The sequence below is a fragment of the Hemiscyllium ocellatum genome, chromosome 39, assembly GCF_020745735.1.
Source record: "Hemiscyllium ocellatum isolate sHemOce1 chromosome 39, sHemOce1.pat.X.cur, whole genome shotgun sequence".
Classification (NCBI taxonomy): domain Eukaryota; kingdom Metazoa; phylum Chordata; class Chondrichthyes; order Orectolobiformes; family Hemiscylliidae; genus Hemiscyllium; species Hemiscyllium ocellatum.
Genome location: NC_083439.1, coordinates 22640660 through 22662762, shown reverse-complemented (window position 1 = coordinate 22662762; position 22103 = coordinate 22640660). Strand labels below are relative to the sequence as shown.

Below are 22103 nucleotides of genomic sequence, written 5' to 3'. Positions count from 1 at the left end.
AACTTCCCACTTGTCTCTGACTGGCTCTATTCCGACCCTAGGTCATCCTTTTATTCCTCATCACATACCTATAGAAAGCTTTAGGGTTCTCCTTTACTGTACCTGCTAAAGACTGCTCATGTGCCCTCCTTGCTCTTGTTAACTCTCTCTTTTTAACCCTTCCTAGCTAATCTGTAACTCTCCATCGCCTCATCTGAACCATCTCATCTCAATGCCACAGATGCCTCCCTCTTCTGCTTAACAAGAGATACAATTTCTTTAGTAAATCACGGTTCCCTTGCCTTATCACTTCCTCCCTGCCTGACAGTGACGTAGCTATAAAAGACACGCAATAACTCTTCCTTAAACCAGCTCTAAACTTCGATTGTCCCCATCTCCTGCATTTTGCTACCCAATCTATGTCTCCTAAGTCTTGCCTAATCGCATTATAATTGCCTTTCCCCCATCAATGACACTTGCCATCTGGCATGTACCTATCCCTTTCTATCGCTAAAATAAAGGTAACTAAATTATGGTCACTCTCTCCAAAGTGCTGACCTACCACTAAATCAAACACCTGGCCTAGTTCATTAACAAGTACCAGATCCAGTGTGGACTGTCCTCTTGTTGGCCTTTCGAAATACTGTGTCAGGAAAGCCTCCTGCACACATTGGACAAAATCTTATCCATCTGACGTACTAGAGCTATAGCATTTCCAGACAACGTTGGGGATGTTAAAGTCTCCCATAATGGCCACCCTGTTCCTTTCACTCCTACCCAGAATCGTTTTGTCGATTCTCTCCTCCACATCCCTGGAATTTTGCGAAGGCCTGTAAAAAACTCCTAGCAGTGTGACCTCTCCTCTCCTGTTTCTAACCTCAACCTATACAACCTCAGCACACAAGTCTTCGTCAGAAGTTCTTTCAGCCACCATTATACTGTCCTTGACTAACAATGCCAGAGTCATAGAGATGTACAGCATGGAAACAGACCCTTTGGTCCAACCTGTCCACACCAGCCAGATATCCCAACCCAATCTCGTCCCACCTGCCAGAACACGGCCCATATCCTTCCAAACCCTTCCTATTCAAATACCCATCCAAATGCCTCTTAAATGTTGCAATTGTATCAGCCTCCACCACTTCCTCTGGCAGCTCATTCACTCTCTGTGTGAAAACGTTAGGTCTCTTTTATATCTCTTCCCTCTCACCCTAAACCTATGTCCTCTAGTTGTGGACTCCCCGACCACAGGGAAAAGACTTAGTCTATTTATCGTATCCATGCACCTCGTAATTTTGTCAACCTCTGTAAGGTCACCCCTCAGCTTCTGATGCTCCAGGGAAAACAGCCCCAGCCTGTTCAGCCTCTCCTTGTAGCTCAGGTCCTCCAACTCTGGCAACATCCTTGTAAATCTTTTCTGAACCATTTCAAGTTTCACAACATCTTTCCGATAGGAAGGAGACCAGAATTGCACGCAATATTCCAACAGTGTCCTAAACCAATGTCCTGCACAGCCGCAAAATGACCTCCCAACTCCTGTACTCAATACCAATAAAGGAAAGCATACCAAACGCCTTCTTCACTATCCTATCTACCTGCGACTCTACTTTCAGGGAGCTATGAACCTGCACTACAAGGTCTCTTTGTTCAGCAACACTCCCTAGGACCTTACCATTAAGTATATAAGTCCTGCTAAGATTTGCTTTCCCAAAATGCAGCACCTCGCATTTATCTCAATTAAACTCCATCTGCCACTTCTCAGCCCACTGGCCCATCTGGTCCAGATCCTGTTGGAATCTGAGGTAACCCTCTTCGCTGTCTACTACACCTCCAATTTTGCTGTCATCTGCAAACTTACTAACTGTACCTCTTATGCTCCCCCCTTTTAAAACCTTCCCTGATCTTAATGAAAGATCAAAACGCTGGAACCTGCAACATTCATTCCTGACCTTGCTCTATCCATGTCACCAAAAGGCCATAACATCGAAGTCCCAGGTACCTATCCATGTTGCAAGCTCACCAAGTTGATTCTGGATACTCCTGACATTGAAGTAGACACACTCCAAACCAGCTTACTGTCTGCCAGCACATTCCTGTGACCATGAAATCCTGTTCATGTCCTCCCTACTCACATCCTCCTGTGCACTGGAATTACACCATAGGTTCCCATCCCGCTGTCGAACTAGTTTAAACCCACCCAAATAGCAATAGCAAATTTCCATCCAGGATATTCGTACCCCTCTGGTTCAAGTGAAGACCGTCCTGTTTGTCGAGGTACCACCTTCCCCAGAATGAGCCCCAATTATCCGTATACCTGAAAATCTCCCTCCTGCACCATCCCTGCAGCCACGTGTTCAGCTGATATCTCTCTGTTTCTCACCTTGCTATCACGTAGCACGGGTAACAAACCAAACATAACAACTTTGTTTGTTCTAAGTTAAAAATCACACAACACCAGGTTATAGTCCAACAGGTTTAATTGGAAGCACACTAGCTTTCGGAACGACGGTCCTTCATCAGGTGATTGTGGAGGGCTCGATTGTAACACAGAATTTATAGCAAAAATTTGCAGTGTTCTAGCTCTCAACTTCCATCCTAGTTCCATGAAATCCTGCCTTACATCCCTATTCATCACTCAGAAAGAAGAAATTCCTTTGCATCGCAGTTTTAAAAAAGTGTTCCCTTATTCTGTAACAATGAACTCGTTTGAAACTCCCCTACTTCTGGAAACACCATTTTGACACTATCTTTTCAAGCCTCCTCTCAAAATCTTGCATGTTTCAATAAGACAACTCTGCATGTTTCTAAACTCTAAAAAATAAAGATCTAACAAATGCAGCCATTCTTGATACATCAGCCCCTTAATGTCAGTGGCTGAGTTTCCTCCTTTGTTACCAGGGCCTGGGTAACATCTGCTTTCTTGCCACAGACAGTTGCAAAGTATTCATTCAATTCATCAGTCACACCTCTTAAACAAGTAAATTTCCTTAATCGTTCCTCATCAGCTCTTATCTTTATTTTACCCCCTTTTAATATTGTTGTGCTTTAAGAAGGGTGCTTGGCAGGATTTGACCATACACGAGGAAACCACAATTGTTTACAAATCCATTTCCTCAACATCTTTTCTGCACTGTCATGGAATTTCAACTATACTTATTTGCAAACTGTTTTCAGTCACAAGGAGAGAATTTCAAATATGCTTTTTTAAAGCACTGATTAAATATAGAGAGATCTCTTCCACTTCATTCTTGCACTGTTATCCAAATTTCTACTTTCCATCTGGTCCCTAAATATTGTCTAATGTTCCAGTGAGGTCCATTAAAGTTATATTTCTGAAACAGTGATTGGTTCTGTTTTGTTTCTAAAGAGGTGATCCAGGAATTCATCTTAAACAGTTCAAGAGGAAACATTTACCTAAATAACAGACGAACTGCCAATAAACCAGTGAATTGACTAGTACTGATGTATAAAGTTAGTGTATTCAATGAGAATCCTCCAATTCATATACTAGTATATCTCCCTGTTATCTACCATGATCCTAGATTTATTTTTACCAAGTATAAGAAAGTTTCAACAAAACTTACTTTCCAATACAAAGCTAAGAATGTATTCAAACTGTTTATAATCTGTGTCCAGCTAGACTGAAGGCAGACCTAAACATACATCACTGTTGTAATCTTAATTTTCTGCAATACCAGAACACATGGACAAAATTGAAACCCTATTTTCAGATACAGAAAATTAAGCAAAGGTGACCTTTTCGAAAGGATTAAGCTAAGCTTCCCCCTCCAGCAACTGTTGCTACTTAAAATGCAAATCATATAAATACAGGTATTATCATACATTGCTCCAAATTTCAGCCCAAGTGTTTCCAAAGTTAATAATTTTGACCTATGAGTATGGAATTTGAAATTTGAAACACTTTTAAAATTACCCCTCTTGCACTTGTGTTTCAGCATCAGACATTTCAAAATACTATTCATACTAAGTGTTAATTAAATCAAGTAATGCTTTTAAATTTAAGTTCATCTTCCAAAAATTAATTTCAAATAAATAACCATTTTAAAATCACATAGCTGAAAAAACACTTCATCAAAGCTTTTCGCTTGCATTCACCGAACAATTGCAAGATTACTAAAAACTGTGCTGCATGAGCAGAGAGTGCTGATTGGTTGGCAGGTTGACTCGATTGACAGAAACATTGTCATGGAAAATGCAGAAATTCATGATGATTGAATGTCAAGTTCTTGGGTTCCTTTAATTTCTTTCAACAGGCAGTAGGGGAGCACTTTGGGGCCAGTGACCATAATTCTATTAGTTTTAAAATAGTGATGAAAAAGGATGGACCAGATCTAAAAGTTGAAGTTCTAAATTGGAAGAAGGCTAATTTTGACTGTATTAGGCAAGAACTTTCAAAAGCTGACCGCAGGCAGATGGTCACAGGTAAAGAAGGGGTGGCTTGAAAATGGGAAGTCTACAAAAAGGAGATAACAAGAATCCAGAGACAGTATATCGAGGAACCTCGATATTCTAACAGAGGCGGGGAGTATTTTGTCCGGATAACACAGTTTCGCCAAGCATCGGGAACTTGCGATCTTGTTCAGATAATCCAAAATACGGATAATCGATGTTCAGATAATCAAGGATCCTCTGTATTCCTGTTAAGGTGAAAGGAAAGGCTGGTAGGTGGAGGAAATGCTGGAAGACGAGAGAAATTGAGGCTCTTTTTAAGAACAAGGAGGAAGCATATGTCAGGTATAAACAGCAGAGATCAAGTCAATCCTTAGAAGAGTATAAAGGCAGTAGGGGTATACTTTTGGGAAATCAGGAGGGCAAGAAGGGGACACGAGATAGTTTTGGCAAATCGGGTTAAGGAGAATCCAAATTTTTATAAATACATGAACGACAAAACGTTAACTAAGGAGAGAATAGGGCACCTCAAAGATCAGCAAGGCAGCCAGGAGATAGGAGAGGATATTAAATATTTTGTATCAATGTTTACTGTGGAGAAGGACATGGAACATACACAATGTGGGGAAATAAATGGTGACATCTTGAAATGTGTCCATATTATAAAGGAGGTGGTGCTCGATGTCTTGAAACGCATAGAAGTAGGTAAATTCCCAAAACCTGATCAGGAGTACCCTAGAACTTTGTGGAAAGCTAGGGAAGTGACTGCTGGGCCCCTTGCTGAGATGTTTGTATCACAGATAGTCACAGGCGAGGTGCCAGAAGACTGAGGTTGGTTAAAATGGAGCCACTATTTAAGAAATGTGGTAGGAAAAGCCAGGGAGCTATGGACTGGTGATCCTGACATCAGTGGTGGGCAAGTTGTTGGAAGGAATCCTGAGGGACAGGATTTACATGCATTTTGAAAGGCAAGGACTGATTAGGGACAGTCAACATGACATTGTGCATGGGTAATCATGTCTCACAAACTTGATTGAGTTTTTTGAAGAAGTAACTAAGAGGATTGATGAGCACAGAGCGGTGGACGTGATCTACATGGAGCTTCAGTAAAGCATTCGACAAGGTTCATCATGGGAGACTGGTTAACAAGGTTAGATCTCATGGAATACGGGAGAACTAGTCATTTGGATACAGAACTGGTTCGAAGATAAAAGACAGCTGGTGGTGGAGGAGTGTTGCTTTTCAGACTGCAGCCTGTGACAAGTGTGTACCACAGGGTTCGGTGCTGGGTCCACTACTTTGTCATTTACACAAACTTAGCTCTCAATGCTGGCAAAACCAAGGAACTCATTATTGACTTTCAGTGGAATGTTATTCATGGCTCCCTTCACATTCACAGCACAGAGGTGGAATGAGCAGAGTGTCAAGCTCCTGGGAGTGGTCATCCACAATAAGCTTTCTTGGACTCTTCATGTGGATGCATAGTTACAAAGGCCCAACAATGTCTCTTCTTCCTCAGGCAGCTGAGGAAATCTGATATGACGGTAAATACCCTTTCCCAACATTAACAGGTGCGCCATCAAGAACATTATATCTGGATGTATCACTACCTGGTATGGCAACTGTGCCATTCAAGATCGGAGACGGTTACAGAGAGTTGTGAACTTGTCCCAGACAATCACAAAGGCCAATCTCCTATCTAAAGAATCCATCTACCAGGCCCGCTGTCTAGGGAATGCCACCAGCATTCTCAAAGATCCATCCCACCCTGACAATGCTTTTCTACAACCTCTACCATCAGGGAAAAGGTACAGAGGCCTGAACACAGGCACCAGCCTATTGTTGTTAGAAAGAATACTGAATGGACTCTCAAACTCTTAGCATTTGCCTGTACCTGTGTTTTGGTTTTTGCCGCTGTTTACCTATTATTTACTTATCTATGCTATTTAACTATGTGATCTACCTGTATTGCTCGCAAGACAAAGCTTTTCACTGTGCCTCAGTACACGTGACAATAAATTGAATTCAGTTAAATTCAAATTATTTGGATGTGAACATCAGAGGTATCATTACTAAGTTTGCAATTGGCACCAAAATTGGAGGTGTGGTGGACAGCGAAGAAGGTTACCTCAGAGTACACCAGGATCTTGAAGAGATGGGTCAATGGACCAAAGATTGGTAAATGGAGTTTAATTTAGATAAATGCGGGTACTGCATTTTGGGAAAAAAAAATCACAACAGGACACGTACACTTAATGGTAAGGTCCTGGGGAATGTTGCAAAACAAAGAGACCTTGGAGTGCAGATTCATAGCTCCTTAAAAGTAGTTACAGATAGATAGGATAGTGAAGGCATTTGGTATGCTTTCCCGTATTGGTCAGAGCATAGAGTATAGGAATTAGGAGGTCATGTTGCGGCTGTACACAACATTGGTTAGGCCACTTTTGGAATACTGCGTGCAATTCTGGTCTCCTTCCTATCAGAAGGATGTTGCAATGCTTGAAAGGGTTCAGAAAAGATTTACAAGGATCTTATCAGGGTTGGAGGATTTGAGCTATAGGAAGATGCTGAATAGGGTGGAGCTGTTTTCCACAGAGCGTCAGAGGCTGAGGGGTGACCTTATAGAGGTTTACAAAATAATGAGAGGCATAGATAGGATAACTCAGCAAGGTCTTTTCCCTGGGTGGGTGAGTCCAGAACTAGAGGGCATAGGTTTAGGGTTAAGAGGGGAAAGATATAAAAGGGACCTAAAGCACAACCTTTTCACAGAGAGTGGTACGTATATGGAATGAGCTGCCAGAGGAAATGGTGGAGGTTGGTCCAAATACAACATTTAAAAGGCAACTGGATGGGTATATGAATAGGAAGGGTTTAGAGGTTCATAGGTCAAGTGCTGGCAAATAGGACTAGATAAGGTTAGGGTATCTGCTTAGCATGGACAAGTTGGACCAAAGGGTCTGTTTCTGTGCTGTACATCTCTATGATTCTATGACTAACTCAAGGCATAGCATTGAGAAATAAACTGGCAATTGGCAGTCACTTATTTTGTTGAGCTGAAACAAGCAGCATTTACACAGGTTAACACATAAACCTTCCGGAATACACAAGTACACCATACTGCAAGATCAACTAACCATCATAAATTGGTTGCTAACCTAATTCTGGGCAATTCACTTTAATTGAATCCTGGCAGTCAACACCAAATTAACAGCTACAGTCTACATCAAAATGTCTCAAACAGAGTCCAATTGCCAACCAATCGGCACCCTGCACTCATACATTTTTGATCCCCCTTCAAATTGGTATATTTGCAAATTACCCTAATGAATGCAAGACAAAAATCTTTAACAAAATAGTTTTTTCAGCAGTACTCAAGTTCTATTCTACCAAACAGTTATTTCTAAATGCATTTTAAAAAATTATTTTTAAACCAATTTATTCATTCAAAATATAGATGAAGTAGTAATTTCGCCAAAGCTGAACAGCCTAATGAAATACTTGTTCAAATAAAAACACTTCCAAAGGTCAGACAAGATCAAATATCAAGAATGGCTTGTTTCACATAAAAAGATTTGTATATCCCAGGTTGTTTGTTTATTCATTGCAAGTCACTTCAATATTTATTGTTTATTGTTTACAAAATAGAGGTTTATTGTTACTGAAGACGTAAATACCTTAAATATTAAAATTTATATTCAGTTTAAAATTATTAATACCTACTCATTTTGAACCAGCATGCTTAGTTTAGACCAGAAACCATAAGTAAAAGAAATAAGCATGTGTCATGGGTGCTTGAATTATTGCTTTTAGCAAGAGCTTTCCTTGCATCTGCTTTATTATATAAACCTTATGGTTTCAACATTTAATTTTAATGTCATTTTCTGGTTCTTCAAATCAGAATTAATCCTGGTTAAAACTGAAACCAGTTTAAATGCAAAAAAATGTACTTGTAATTATCAAGGCCACATCAGTATCAAATATTTTCTACTTGTTTAGTTTAATCTAACTGAACTGCCTCCAATGTCAGTATATATTTCCGGTGATAAGGAGCTCAGAACTGTTCACGGTATTCCAGCAATGGTTCAACTGTTGCCTTGTGCAGCTTAAACAACTTTTATACACTATTCCCTTTGAAACAAAGCTCAACATCCCACTTGCCTTCTCTATTATGTACTGAATTATAATACCAGCTTTTTATGATTCAAGGACAAGGATTCCCAAATTATTCTATTCCGTAGCTTTCTGTAGTCTTTCTTTATTTAAATAATATTCAGCTATTTTAGTCTTCCTGTCAAACCTCAACAGTTTCCCTTGCCTTTTTACATTTCTACTTATTTTTGTGTAGGTTTCTCACCTATGTCATTAAAATTTTTTTTTAAATAAAGTCACAGACAATGCGCATTCAGCTGAAGTTACAGTTCACATAAGACTAAATATCAGACAGAAAACCTTGAGAATGTGTATAGGGAAAGAGTTATGTTCTGAGTTTTGTGAAAAAAAGGTTCAGCTGAGCATGACTCAGATCAGACAAAAACTTAAGAGTTAACAATGAGGTGCTGGAGGCAAGGGAAATGGATTAAAATGGTGGAAAAGCTGTCATGATGTAGAGCCATTGAACAATACTGGAAGCATGCAGTATGTGAGGTCAGTTTAACAAGGTGAAAAGTATTCATTATGTGAAGCCAGTTATTCATTGTGTAACAGCAGGTGGCTTAACATTTTGCACTGACACTCGGTGATTGCAATGGTCACCCAATCAATCTGTATGTTGCCTTATCTGGATACTTCTCCCTGTAAAATGATTATTTATGTTAATTGAGAAACTGCTGTTCCAGAGAAGACTGTGAACTCATGTCTCTGTGCATCGTTTTCTCTCTCTGTCTCTAGGGCCTGGAATAAAAGAAGGTAAATCAATGGTGTCTCTGAGCGTTTTAATTCGACTGAGGCAGGAACAGGACAACAACCTAATCAGCACTGCGTCAGCAGAACTAATGAAGGAGTTGAACTGAGTGTAACTTGTGGAAGCAGGCTCCATGCATACAGCTGTTTTGTCGATGTGAAGCTGGTAGATAAGAACAGAGAACAGTACAGCACAGTACAGGCTCTTCGGCCCGAGAAATATCCTGGGCTAAAATAAATTTGGGGAACTCCAATAGGAACAAGAGAGGTGATCAATCCAGGGAGCACTGGGAGCAGGTTGCAGTGCCTTTTTGTAAAATATTTGTCTTTCTTTGCGATGCTGTTGCACCATTTTTAATGTGGAAACTGGATTTTTTTTACCCAATTCTTTCATCATATGCACAATCAGCACTATTTCAAATGCATAAAATTCACATATAGTTAGTAAAAAGTTAGTTTCTGCTGCAAAGAATGTCTTTTGCTTCCTAAACATTCCCAAAGGTCATTGTTTAACTTAAGTGAGTGTATCCACACACCCCAAATAGTCCAGTTATTTTCAGATAATTTTCACAGTAAATCAACTATACTATGTAAAAGGATTAATAAAGAATAAATCTATTCCCATTTGTTTACTCTACGATTTCATTACAGTGAAGCTATGACATTTGCATGTATGCAAATTCTAGTAATTTGCAATTTATATCTCCCACCTTGAGTAAAAATGCATGTTTCCCCAATTATATAATTATCGACTGAGACAAAAGAGACCACGCAGGTCCCCAATCCTTGGTCTATGCTAAATCGATCTCAAAGACTAACATGCTTGTGTTGGGTGTACTCTATTTCACACTCTTCAGTAAAAAGAGCACTATAATGAAACTCATGCTAACTTGTCCCTCAATTGCCTCCCCCCATTAAGTTCACAACACCAAACAAAATTATAGAATAACTCAGAAATTCTCAGGACTAAGTTTCTGTGCCCATTTGCCTCAGTGCTTGCATTTGAGGTAATATATTATCATAAATGAAAACAACGTACTGGAGAAGCTAGCAGATATGCCAGCATGTGTAGAAAGAATTAACGTTACAAGTCCATTAGGAGTCACTTTCCAACTCAGGCAGCCCTGAAAATATAACATCTTATGTGGGATAACAGGCAATGGAGAAAAAAGTGGTTTAAAAGAAAAGCAATGTTTCACTGCATTCATGTCTTTCTCTGATGTTATCATTGACTTATTCTGCCCAGGTAGTCTCAATCATTTCAGGATAACATCAAGAGTTCAGAGGTTTAATGGTCTTGTCAGCTCCTTTTTCTTGTCAATATATTCCCTAGGACAGAAGTCCAGAAGACAAGCACCATTACCTCCTTTTTTAAACTGCAGACATCATGCTTATGTTGCAAAACAGCTGTGAATAGCTTATAGCTCTGCACCATTGAAAAGTAGCAATTCCACTGCAAATGAGATCAAATAGCAGAAAGAAAATATTCTTGATCCAGGTTATTCCATTGCAGTGCAAAAATTAGCTGATTAAAAGGGAATATTTGAAAATCCCAATGAGAAACAAAAGAAATTTGGCAGCTGGAGGGATGAGGAATGGCATTTAAAAGCAAAAGTGGGACTGTGTACATGCCCTTAATATACATGGTAATATACAAAGCATTCAATTTTTCATCAAACTCCAACCATCACTTTCTACAACTATTACTTAACTATTGTTTGCTTTCTTAAAAGTGTCTTTTTTTTGAGACATTTTGCAATAACATCAGTACAAAGTGTACTCGAGGTCAGGAAATACGAAACTGAAAGTAGATACAATGTTGACCTCAGATCTCACTGGAAATTGTTAACTCAAAACTAGTTTCACGAAATTAGTTTAATGTATTTCAATTGCATATCAGAAACATCTAGTCAATCTCAGCCAAATTTAATGCAATAATCTCAATTCAACAATTCTAAGGTTTGTAAATTTGACCAAGTCAATTATGTAATTAAATTTGAATTAACAACACAATATATATATCATTTGAAAAGAATTTAAATTTCTGGGTTTCTTAATATAAGACAATAGCCCTGAAGGCTGTTCAACCTTTCCTAATTTGAAATCAATCTCTGAGCAATTCTGAACATGAATATCAGATTTTCACCACTGTTAATGTTCTATTTTGACCACCAATACTCTGTACAAATTTGCAGATGACACAAAATTCGGAAGAAAGGCAGGTTGCAGGAAGGATGTGAACAGCTGACAGAGGATTTGGAGGTGCCAGATGGAATGGGGTGCACAAAGTTACAAATCACACAACACCAGGTCACAGACCAACAGGTTTATTTGGAAGCACTAGCTTTCAAAACACTGCTCCTTCATCAACTCCACCACCACCTGATGAAGAAACAGTGCTCCGAAAGCTAGTGCGTCCAAATAAACCTGTTGGACTATGACCTGGTGGTGTGTGATTTGTAACAGTTTACAGACAGATGTTGATCAGTTAAGCAAGTGGGCAAAATCTTGACAAATGGCATAAAATGTGGGAAAATGTGAACTACTACATTTTAGAAAGACTAAAAGAATAGAAAATGATTTAAATCGCAGAAAGCTGCAACACAAAAGGGTACAGTTGAGAAAAGGAAAGAGTCAAACTGTCAGGGCAGGCAGGAACAAGGCAGAGAACAAAGTAGGACTGATAAATTAAACTGCTTTTATTTCAATGCAAAAGGCCTAACAAGGAAGGCAGATGAACTCTGGACATGGTTAGGAACATGGGACTGGAACATCATAGTAATTACAGAGACATGGCTCAGGGATGGACAGGATTAGCAGCTTCATCTTCCAGGATACAAATGCTATAGCAAGGATGGAAAGAGGGGGGCAAGAGAGGAAGGGGAGTAGAGTTTTTGATATGGATAGCATTACTGCTGTAATTAGGGAGGATATTCCTGGGAATACATCTAGGGAGGTTATTTGGGTGGAACTGAAATAGGAGAGGGATGATCGCATTATTGGGATTGTATTTATAGAACTCCCCCACCACCACCACTGATAGTCAGCAGGAAATTGAGAAACAAATCTGTAATTATCTGTTAGAATAATTGGGTGATTGTTGTTAGGGATTTTAACTTTCCCAACATTGACTGGGACAGCCAGGAATTTGTTAAGTGTATACAAAAAAATTTTCTGATTCAGTATGTGGATGTACCTATGAGAGAAGCTGCAAAGCTTGACCTACTCTTGGGAAATAAGGCAGTGCAGGTGACTGCAATGTCAGTTGAGGAGCACTTTGGGGCCAGCAACTATAATTCTATTTGTTTTAAAATAGTGATAGAAAAGGATAGACCAGATCTAAAAGTTAAAGTTCTAAATTGGAGGAAGGCCAATTTTGACGGTATTGCGCAAGAACTTTCAAAAGTTGATTGGGTGCAGATGTTCGCTGGAAAAGGGACGGCTGGAAATGGGAAGACTTCAAAAACAAGAGTCCAGAGACAGCATACTCTTGCTTAGGTGAACGGAAAGGCTGGTAGGTATAGGGAATGCTGGTTGACTAGAGAAATTGAGGTTTTGTTTAAGAAAATGAAGGAAGTATATGTCAGGTATAAACAGCAGAGATGAAGTCAATCCTTAGAAGAGTATAAAGGCAACGGGAGTACACAAGATGGAAATCAGGAGGGCAAAAAGGGGACATGAGATAACTTTGGCAAATAGGGTTAAGGAGAAGCCAAAGGGATTTTATAAATACATTAAAGGACAAAAGGTTAACTACGGAGAGAATAAGGCGCCTCAAAGGTCAGCAAGGTAGCCTATGTGTGAAGCTGCAAGAGATGGGGGAGATATTAAAAGAGTATTTTGCTATGTTTACTGTGGAGGTCATGGAAGGTATAGAATGTGTGGAAACAGATGGTGACATCCTGAAAAATGTCCATATTATAGAGGAGCTAGTGCTCAATGTCTTGAAACGCATAAAAGTGGGCAAATGCCCAGGGCCCAATCAGATGTACCCTAGAACTTTGTGGGAACCTAGGGAAATGATTGCTGGGCCCTTTGCTGAAATGTTTGTATCACTGATAGTCACAGGTGAGGTGCAGGAAGTGAGGTTGGTTAACGTGATGCCACTATTTAAGAAACTTGGTCAGAAAAAGCAAGGAAACTGTAGATCTGTGAGCCTGATGTTGGTGGTGGGAAAGTTGTTGGAGGGAATCCTGAGGGACAGGATTTACATGCATTTGGAAAGGCAAGGACTGATTAGGGACAGTCAACATGGCTTTATGCATGAGAAAACATGTCTCACAAACTTGGCTGAGTTTTCTGAAGAAGTAATAAAGAGGATTGATGAGGACTAGCGATGGACGTGATCTATATGGACTTCAGTAAGGCATTCGACAAAGCTCCTTATGGGAGCTGGTTAGCAAGGTTAGATCTCATGGAATAAAGGAAGAATTAGCCATTTGAATACAGAACTGGCTCAAAGGAAGACGACAGAGGGTGGTGGTGGAGGGTTGTTTTTCAGACTGGAGACCTGTGACCAGTGCAGTGCCACAAAGATCAGTGCTGGGTCCATTGCTTTTCCTAATTTATATAAATGATTTGGATGTGAACATAGGAGGTATAGTTAGTAAGTTTGCAGATAACACCAAAATTGGAGGTATAGTGGACAGTGAAGAAGGTTACCTCAGAGTACAACTGGATCTTGATCTGATGGGCCAATGGGCTAAAGAGTGACAGATTGAATTTAATTTAGATAAATGTGAGTTGCTGCATTTTGGAAAGGCAAATCAGGGCAGGACTTGTACACTTCATGGTAAGGTCATGGGGTGTGCTGCTGATCAGAGAGACCGTGGAGTGCAGGTTCATAGTTCATTGAAAGTAAAATCGCAAGTAGACAGGACAGTGAAGGATTTTAGCATGCTTTCCTTTATTGGACAGAACACAGAGTATAGAAGTTGAAAGGTCATGTTGTGGCTGAACAGGACATTGGTTCAACCACTTTTGGAATATGGTGTGTAGTTCTAGTCCCCCTCCTATTGGAAGAATGGTGTGAAACTTGGAAAGGTTCATAAAAGATTTACAAGGATGTTGCAAGGGTTGGAGGATTTGCGCGACGGGGGAGGCTGAATACGCTGGGCTGTCTTCCCTGGAGCATTGGAGGCTGAGGGGTGACCTTCAAAGTTAAATAGACAAAGTTTCTGGATGAAGATTTGCTCGCTGAGCTGGAAGGTTTGCTTTCAGACATTTCGTCACCATACTCGGTAACATCTTCAGTAGGCCTCCGAATCAAGGTTTCATTTGGAAACTCTCTGAAGATGTTACCTAGTATGGTGACAAAATGGCTGAAAATTAACCTTCCAGCTCAGCGAGCAAACCGACATCCAGAGCCTCAACTTGAGACAAAGTCTTTTCCTTGGGGTGGGTGAGTCTGAAATGGAGGGCAGAGGTTTAGGGTGAGAGGGGAAATTTAAAAGGGACCTGAGGGGCAACCTTTTCACTCCAAGGGTAGTGCGTGTATGGAATGAGGTGCCAGAGAAAGTGGTGGAGCCTCATACAATTACAACATTTAAAAGGCATCTGTATGGGTATACGAATAGAAAGGGTTTATAAGGATATGGATCAAGTGCAGGCAAATGGGACTAGATTAGGTTAAAATATCTGGTCGGCATGGACGAATGGGACTGAAGCGTCTCTCTCCGTGCTGTACATCTCTATGACTCGATGACTTAGAGGTACTTGTTCGTATTTACTGTGGAGAAAACCAATGGATGCTAGAGAACTGGCCTAATATATATTGATGTCTTGCAAATATTCCACATTACAGAAGAGGTGGTGCTGGGAGCTCTTAACAAGCATAAAGATAGATAAATCTCCAGGACCTGCCCAAGTGTATCCCAGAACATTGTGAGAAGCTAGGGAAGAAACTGCAGGGCCTTTAGCAGAGATATTTGTCTCATGTACAGTCATGGATGAGAGGCCGGAAGACTGGAGGTTGGCGAATGCTGTGCCTTTATTTGAGAAAGGCTGTAAGGAGAAGCCTGGGAATGACAGGCACTTGAGCCTGAAGTCAGTGGTGGATATGTTGTTGCAGGGGATTCTGAGAGACAGGATTTACATGCACTTCGACAGATAAGGACTGATTAGAGATAGTCAGCATGGCTGTGCGCGTGGGAAATCATCTCTCAGAAACTTGATCGAGTTTTGAGGATGTCACCAAGAAGAGAGATGAGTTGGAGTGGTCGACATTGTCTACACGGACTTCAGTAATGCCTTTGACAAGGTTCCATATGGAGACCAGTTTGCAAAGTTAGATCACATGGAGTTCAGGGAGAATTTGCCAACTAGACACAAAATTGACTTTTCAGTAGGAGGCAAAGAGTGGTGGTGGAGGTTTTTGTCAGATTGAAAGCCTGCAACCAACAGTGTTGTTCAAGGATTGCTGCAGGGTCCACTGCTGTCTGTCTTACATATAAACAATTTGGATGAGAATATAGGAAGAATAGCTAGTAAATTTGCAGATAACACCAAATTAAGATTACAAAGAGATTTTGATCAATTGGGCCAATGGGCCAAGGAGCAGCAGATGGGAGTTTAGTTTAGGTAAATGCAACATGTTATACTTTGGTAAGATGAACAAGGACAGGACAGACACAGTTAAAGGTAGGGCACAATGAGTTTTGTCAAACAGAGAGACCTAGGGGTTCAGGTATATAGTTCCTTGAATATTGCATCACAGGTAGACAGTGTGGTTAAAAGAAAAGTGTTTGGCACATTTGCCTTCAATACTAAGACCATTGAGCAGAAGAACTGGGACATCATACCACAGTTATGCATTTGAGCACATTGGTGAAGCCACATTTGAGCACTGTGTACAGTTCTGGTTGCCCTGCTGTGGGAAGGATATTATGAAATTGGAGAAGATGCAGAAAAGATTTACAAGGATGTTACCAGGACTGGAAGGTTTGAGTTATGAGGAGAAACTGAATAGGCTGGGACTTTTTTCCACTGGAGCATGGGAGATTATGGGGTAACCTTATGGAGGTTTATTAAAGCATGAAAGGCACAGCTAAGGTGAATAGCAATGGTCTTTTCCCTAGAGTGGGGAGTTCAAAATCAGGTTTGAGGTGAGAGAAGATTTACAAGGGACCTCAGGGGCAACTTTTTCCACACAGAGGGTGGTTCGTATGTGAAATGATCTGCCAGAGGAATGGTAAATATAAGTTCAGTTACAACATTTAAAAGACATTTGGTCAGGTACATGAATAGAAAAGGTTGAGGGATATGAGCCATACACAGGCAAATGGGGCTAGCTTAGTTTGAGAAAACTTTGTCAAAATAGGCAAGTTAGCCGTGCTGTATGATTCTAAGAACAGAAATTTGTCTCATCAACCAGGGCCAATTGTCAGCCTTCAGTCAGCAAATCAACTTCCCAGCTCAGCAAACATACCCACAACCATGACAACCATCACTCAAGATACAAATCTTTACTCAAACCTTGAAGGCTGTGTTTTGGATTTTGAAAACGTTAGGCTTTTCTTCCTAAAACAAAATAGAATTGTCATCTAATCTTGGCAGATTGGCTGCTTACACGAATGTGTTCATTCATTTCCCTGTTGATGGAAAAATCTTAGAGGAGATATTGACTTTTTTCCACTTTGTCATTTATGCTAGCCTTTATAGCTATTACTACTGTGCCACATCTCTTAGCCAGGAAGACAATTTTAAGTCCGACATGGTCCAGATGAGTCTTACAACAGCTCTGTACAGGTTGCTTAAAAATATTATGTCATTCATCTCCACTTATGTTTCAAATTTTACCACTTGCCTGGTATAAAATCCATTCCTGACTAAGTGCATCATGATTCATGCAATATGAACACAGGTGCCAGTCAGAAGCTTGGAATTCTGCATCTTTTGACTCCCCAAAGCCTATCAAACATCCATCAGGCAGCAGGAGTGTGATGAACACTCTGGGGTGTCTTTGAATAGTAAAGGACTTGAGTTCTGATAAGCAGACAGGTAAGTGGAACAGAGTCCACAAAAAGATCAGCCATGATCTTATTGAATGGCGGAGCAGTGTCAACAGGCCAGATGGCCTTCTCCTGCTCCTACCTCTTATGTTTTTACATTGTTCTCAACTGCCTGGATGGCTGCTGTTTCAGCAGTTACGACTGTGACAGGAGCAATGCCCACTTTTCAAACAGTATAATCAATCCCCACTATTCAACCAATACCACCATTAGTGTAAATGTGAATTCACTTGTCAAAATGGCCAACTGCCAACTTCTGCACTGCTACCCAGGTCTTGAATGAGTTGTACAAACAGCCAATTAGTATGAATAAAACTTCTTAAAGAAAGAGGAAACTACTGATTAACATTTAAGCTTTCAGTTGGAATTAAAGCTATTTCCCCTTAACGCCATAAATACAGGCATACTCACTCTCAACACAAAAAGACAAGTGTCCACAGAGATCAAAGAGGGAAGAGATGACTCCCTTGGGCCAAAAACTGGGAGCAACGGGATAAAATATGCTAACTTGTTATATTCACTGAGTTTCCTATGAACACAACTGAATTGATGACAGCTCTAGACTGGAATCAAACTTGGGCATTTATCACTGAACTGGGATTAGAGTTGTTGAGAATATGTTAAAGTCCACTACCTCAGGCTTCATTATGTAGACAGAATAAAGTGTATTTAGAAGCTCTATTCATTTATCAGCAAAGACTTCCCGGATCATGTCTGCAGATTCTGGGGTGTCTTCACTAATCACTAACTACTAGGGCTGTGAAACAGGATTCCCATAGAGTCATAGAGATGTACAGCATGGAAACAGACCCTTCAGTCCAACCTGTCCATGCCAACCAGATATCCCAACCCAATCTTGTCCCACCTGCCAGCAACCGGCCCATGTCCCTCCAAACCCTTCCTATTCATACACTCATCCAAATGCTTCTTAAATATTGCAATTGTACCAGCCTCCACCACATAGTCTGACAGCTCAGTCCATACACATACCACCCTCTGCCTGAAAAAGTTGCCCCTTAGGTCTCTTTTAAATCTTTCCCCTCTCACCCGAAACTTATGCCCTCTAGTTCTGGACTCCCCGACCCCAGGGAAACGACTTTGTCTACTTATTCTATCCATGCCCCTCATAATTTTGTAAACCTCTATAAGGTCATCCCTCAGCCTCCGAATCTCCAGGGAAAACAGCCACATCATGTTCAGCATCTCCAACCCTGGCAACATCCTTGTAAATCTTTTACGAACCATTTCAAATTTCACAACATCTTTCCGATAGGAAGGAGACCAGAATTGCACGCAATATTCCAACAGTGGCCTAACCAATGTCCTGTACAGCGGCAACATGACCTCCCAACTCCTGTACTCAATACTCTGACCAATAAAGGAAAACATACCAAACACCTTCTTCACTATCCTACCTACCTGCAACTCCACTTTCAAGGAGCTGTGAACCTGCACTACAAGGTCTCTTTATTCAGCAATACTCCCTAGGACCTTACCAGTAAGTGTATAAATCCTGCTAAGATTTCTTTCCCAAAATGCAGCACCTCACATTTATCTGAATTAAACTCCATCTGTCACTTCTCAGCCCATTGGCCCATCTGGTCCAGATCCCGTTGTAATCTGAGGTAACCCTCTTCGCTGTCCACGACACCTCCAATTTTGGTGTCATCTGCAAACTTACTAACTGTACCTCTTACACTCGCATCCAAATCATTTATGTAAATGACAAAAAGTAGAGGACCCAGCACCGATCCTTGTGGCACTCCAGGCCTCCAGTCTGAAAACAACCCTCCACCACCACCCTCTGCCTTCTATCTTTCAGCCAGTTCTGTATCCTAATGGCTAGTTGTCCCTGTATTCCGTGAGATCTAACCTTGCTAATCAGTCTCCCATGGGGAACCTTGTTGAACGCCTTACTGAACTCCATATAGATCACATCTACTGCTCTACCCACATCAATCTTCTTTGTTACTACTTGAAAAAACTCAATCAAGTTTGTGAGACATGATTTCCCACGCACAAAGCCATGTTGACTATCCCAAATCAGTCCTTGCCTTTCCAAATACATGTACATCCTGTCCCTCAGGATTCCCTCCAACAACTTGCCCACCACAGAGGTCAGGCTCACCGGTCTATAGTTCCCTGGCTTGTCTTTACCACCCTTCTTAAACAGTGGCACCACGTTTGCCAACCTCCAGTCTTCCAGCACCTCACCTGTGACTATCGATGATACAAATATCTCAGCAAGAGGCCCAGCAATCACATTTCTAGCTTCCCACAGAGTTCTCGGGTACACCTGATCAGAGAAAGTTGTTAGACATCTATTAGTAAAAGCTCCCTAGTCCTCTCAAAGACAATTTTGCTCCCCAGTGATTACGCTATATTCACTTCTTAATTTCCTACCTTATTTAGTTGCTTCTTGAAAGCAACTTGGTTTCCAGAAAAACTGCAAAAGTGGCTTGTAGCATGGATTGAAATTTTCACTTCAATAGATAGGTCTTTAGCCCTCATACTGCTGGACACAATTCCACAAAAAAAAAACACACATCATCTAATTCAATACAAAAAACGTGTCCAAATAATTTTATATCTTCTAGTTTTCTTCAAAGTGTGAAATACAGATTAGTTTTTTTGTTAAGATTCCCTACAGTGTGGAAACAGGCCCTTTGGCCCAACAAGTCCACAGCGACCCTCCGAAGAGTAACTCACCCAGACCCATTCCCCTACATTTACCCCTGACTAATGCACCTAACACTACAGGCAATTTAGCATGGCCAGTTCACCTAACCTGCACATCTGTGGGAGGAAACCGGAGCACCCGCAGGAAACCCACGCAGACACCGAGGAGGGGGGAAATGTGCAAACAGTTGCCCAAGGCGGGATTTGAACCTGGGTCCCTGGCGCTGTGAGGCAGTAGTGCTAACCAGTGAGCCACCATGCCACCCCAAATTTCTAACACAGCACACAAGAAGCTCAACACCATCCAAGACAAAGCAGTCTACTTCATCAGCACATATGCCACCTTAAACATACACTCCCCTAAACACCACCACACATTGGCAGCAGTGCAGATCATTCACAAAATGCACTGCAGCGACTCATTAAAGTCGTTCCTTCACTGACAAGGTTTTTTTCTGAATCTGCGCTCTCGATCACTGAAGTATTGGATCATCAGAACCTGCAATCTCATCTAAAATACAATATTTTTGGAAATTTATATAAAGTTTAAAATGTTAGGAACAAATTATGATGAAATTATAGCCCTAGCCCTATAATAAAAATCTTAAGAACTAACTCAAATTCATTTCAGCATAATTTTTGAGGAGCACTATTCACCCTCCTTTAACGAGTTAAAGAAAACCTTCCAGGATTAATGTTAGTTTAATCGCCAGTTTAAATAATACAATACAATGCGGGTCATTTTAATCCTCCAAGGTACAAGCAACCTACAGAAACAAAAGCATGAAAATGCCTTGAATCCAAATACTACTGATTTATAAATTCACTGAAATTCATACAGCTGTTTAAGTAACGTGTACGTACTGAAGTATGGGTACAGGTGTCAACATTTTTACAAAAAAACTCAGAAAAAGGCGGCAACAATATTCGAATGAGTAATCAAATAAAGTTTCATGGAATGTAAGTGAACATTTGACAGTTCAGGGAGAAATCGTGTATGACGATAAAGTGACCTGCCACTTTTTTTATTCTAATTCTTCGCCTTGAAAATTTTGCAAATACAAAATGTGCAAGAACACAACGTAACTGTCATAAAAAGAAAACACGTGTGTTCCTTCTTTTGTATCATGCAAGTTGCATTAGGTTGTGGTAAACAGTTGAGTAAAGCGTGTGCGTATTTTTTTAAGACCCAGCGATGTTAAAAAAAAACAGCTGCTGCTCGGCTGTTAATCATAAGCGCCTGCAAAGAGCGGGGAGGACCGAGGTCGAATCGCTCAACCCCCGAGCTCTTTCTTTGCCTTTCCATTTTCTGCTGGCGGCTTCCGATAAATAATCTTCGCCACAAGAAGGAAAAATCCATCCGAACTGAATGCGAACAGGGGGGGAAAAAAAATGTCTCTGGAAGGGGACCACGACTTGACAGATGGCGCAATAAGGCGAATGAAGAGCTAATTAATAAGTGGCCGGCCCGCCCAGAGGCCTCGCCTTGAACCTCGCCGTCCGTCCGGTTCTTCTAAGCGAAGCGACAACAGCAAACATGGCGCCGGTGGCCAGGCCGCCCGCTCCGCAGGCCCAGACCTTCCCAGCCAACTCCCACAGGCCGCTACGGGCCCCAGGGTGTCGCCACACGGTTCTGAACCTCTCTAATCAATACCCGTCAGAAAGAGTGACTCACCGCCTGCTTCTCCGCGGCCTAAACGCGCAAATTCTTAATACCGGCCATCCGCCAACATTATTATGATATTTTTTGCCGCTGCCGCTGCCGCAGCTGCGCACTGGGGACGTCCCCGGAGCATCATGGGTAACAGGCAGCCCTGGCGCGCGAAGGCTATTCCTCTCCCGCAGCTGGGCACGGGGCTGCACCTGCTCACGAGCTGGGCACGGGGCTGCAGCTGGTCATGGGCTGCACCTGGCCTTGGGCTGCACCTGGCCTTGGGAGACATGGATGCAGCTGAGTGGGGGAGAGCTGAGCATGGCAGCTGGGCACTGAGGAGCTAGACATTGGGCTAAAGTCCAGCACAAGGGAGCTGGGCATGATGAAGCTGGACATAGAGCTACAGCGCAGCACAAGGAAATTGGGCTTGGGGTTTGTAGCCACAGCTGGGAATGAGGGAGCTGAGCATAGGG

At 41.3% G+C, this 22103-nt stretch overlaps 1 protein-coding gene across 4 annotated transcripts in view; it reads right to left on the bottom strand.

Annotated features, from left to right (window-relative positions):
• Positions 1-21740, bottom strand: part of znf280d (zinc finger protein 280D) — a 130621-nt gene extending 108881 nt beyond the window's left edge. For all 4 annotated transcript variants that reach the window (XM_060852780.1, XM_060852779.1, XM_060852781.1 and 1 more), the window contains exon 1: positions 21652-21740. The gene's annotated coding sequence lies outside the window, so the exon portion shown is untranslated. The remainder of the gene's footprint in view (positions 1-21651) is intronic.
• Positions 21741-22103: the final 363 nt, after the last annotated feature.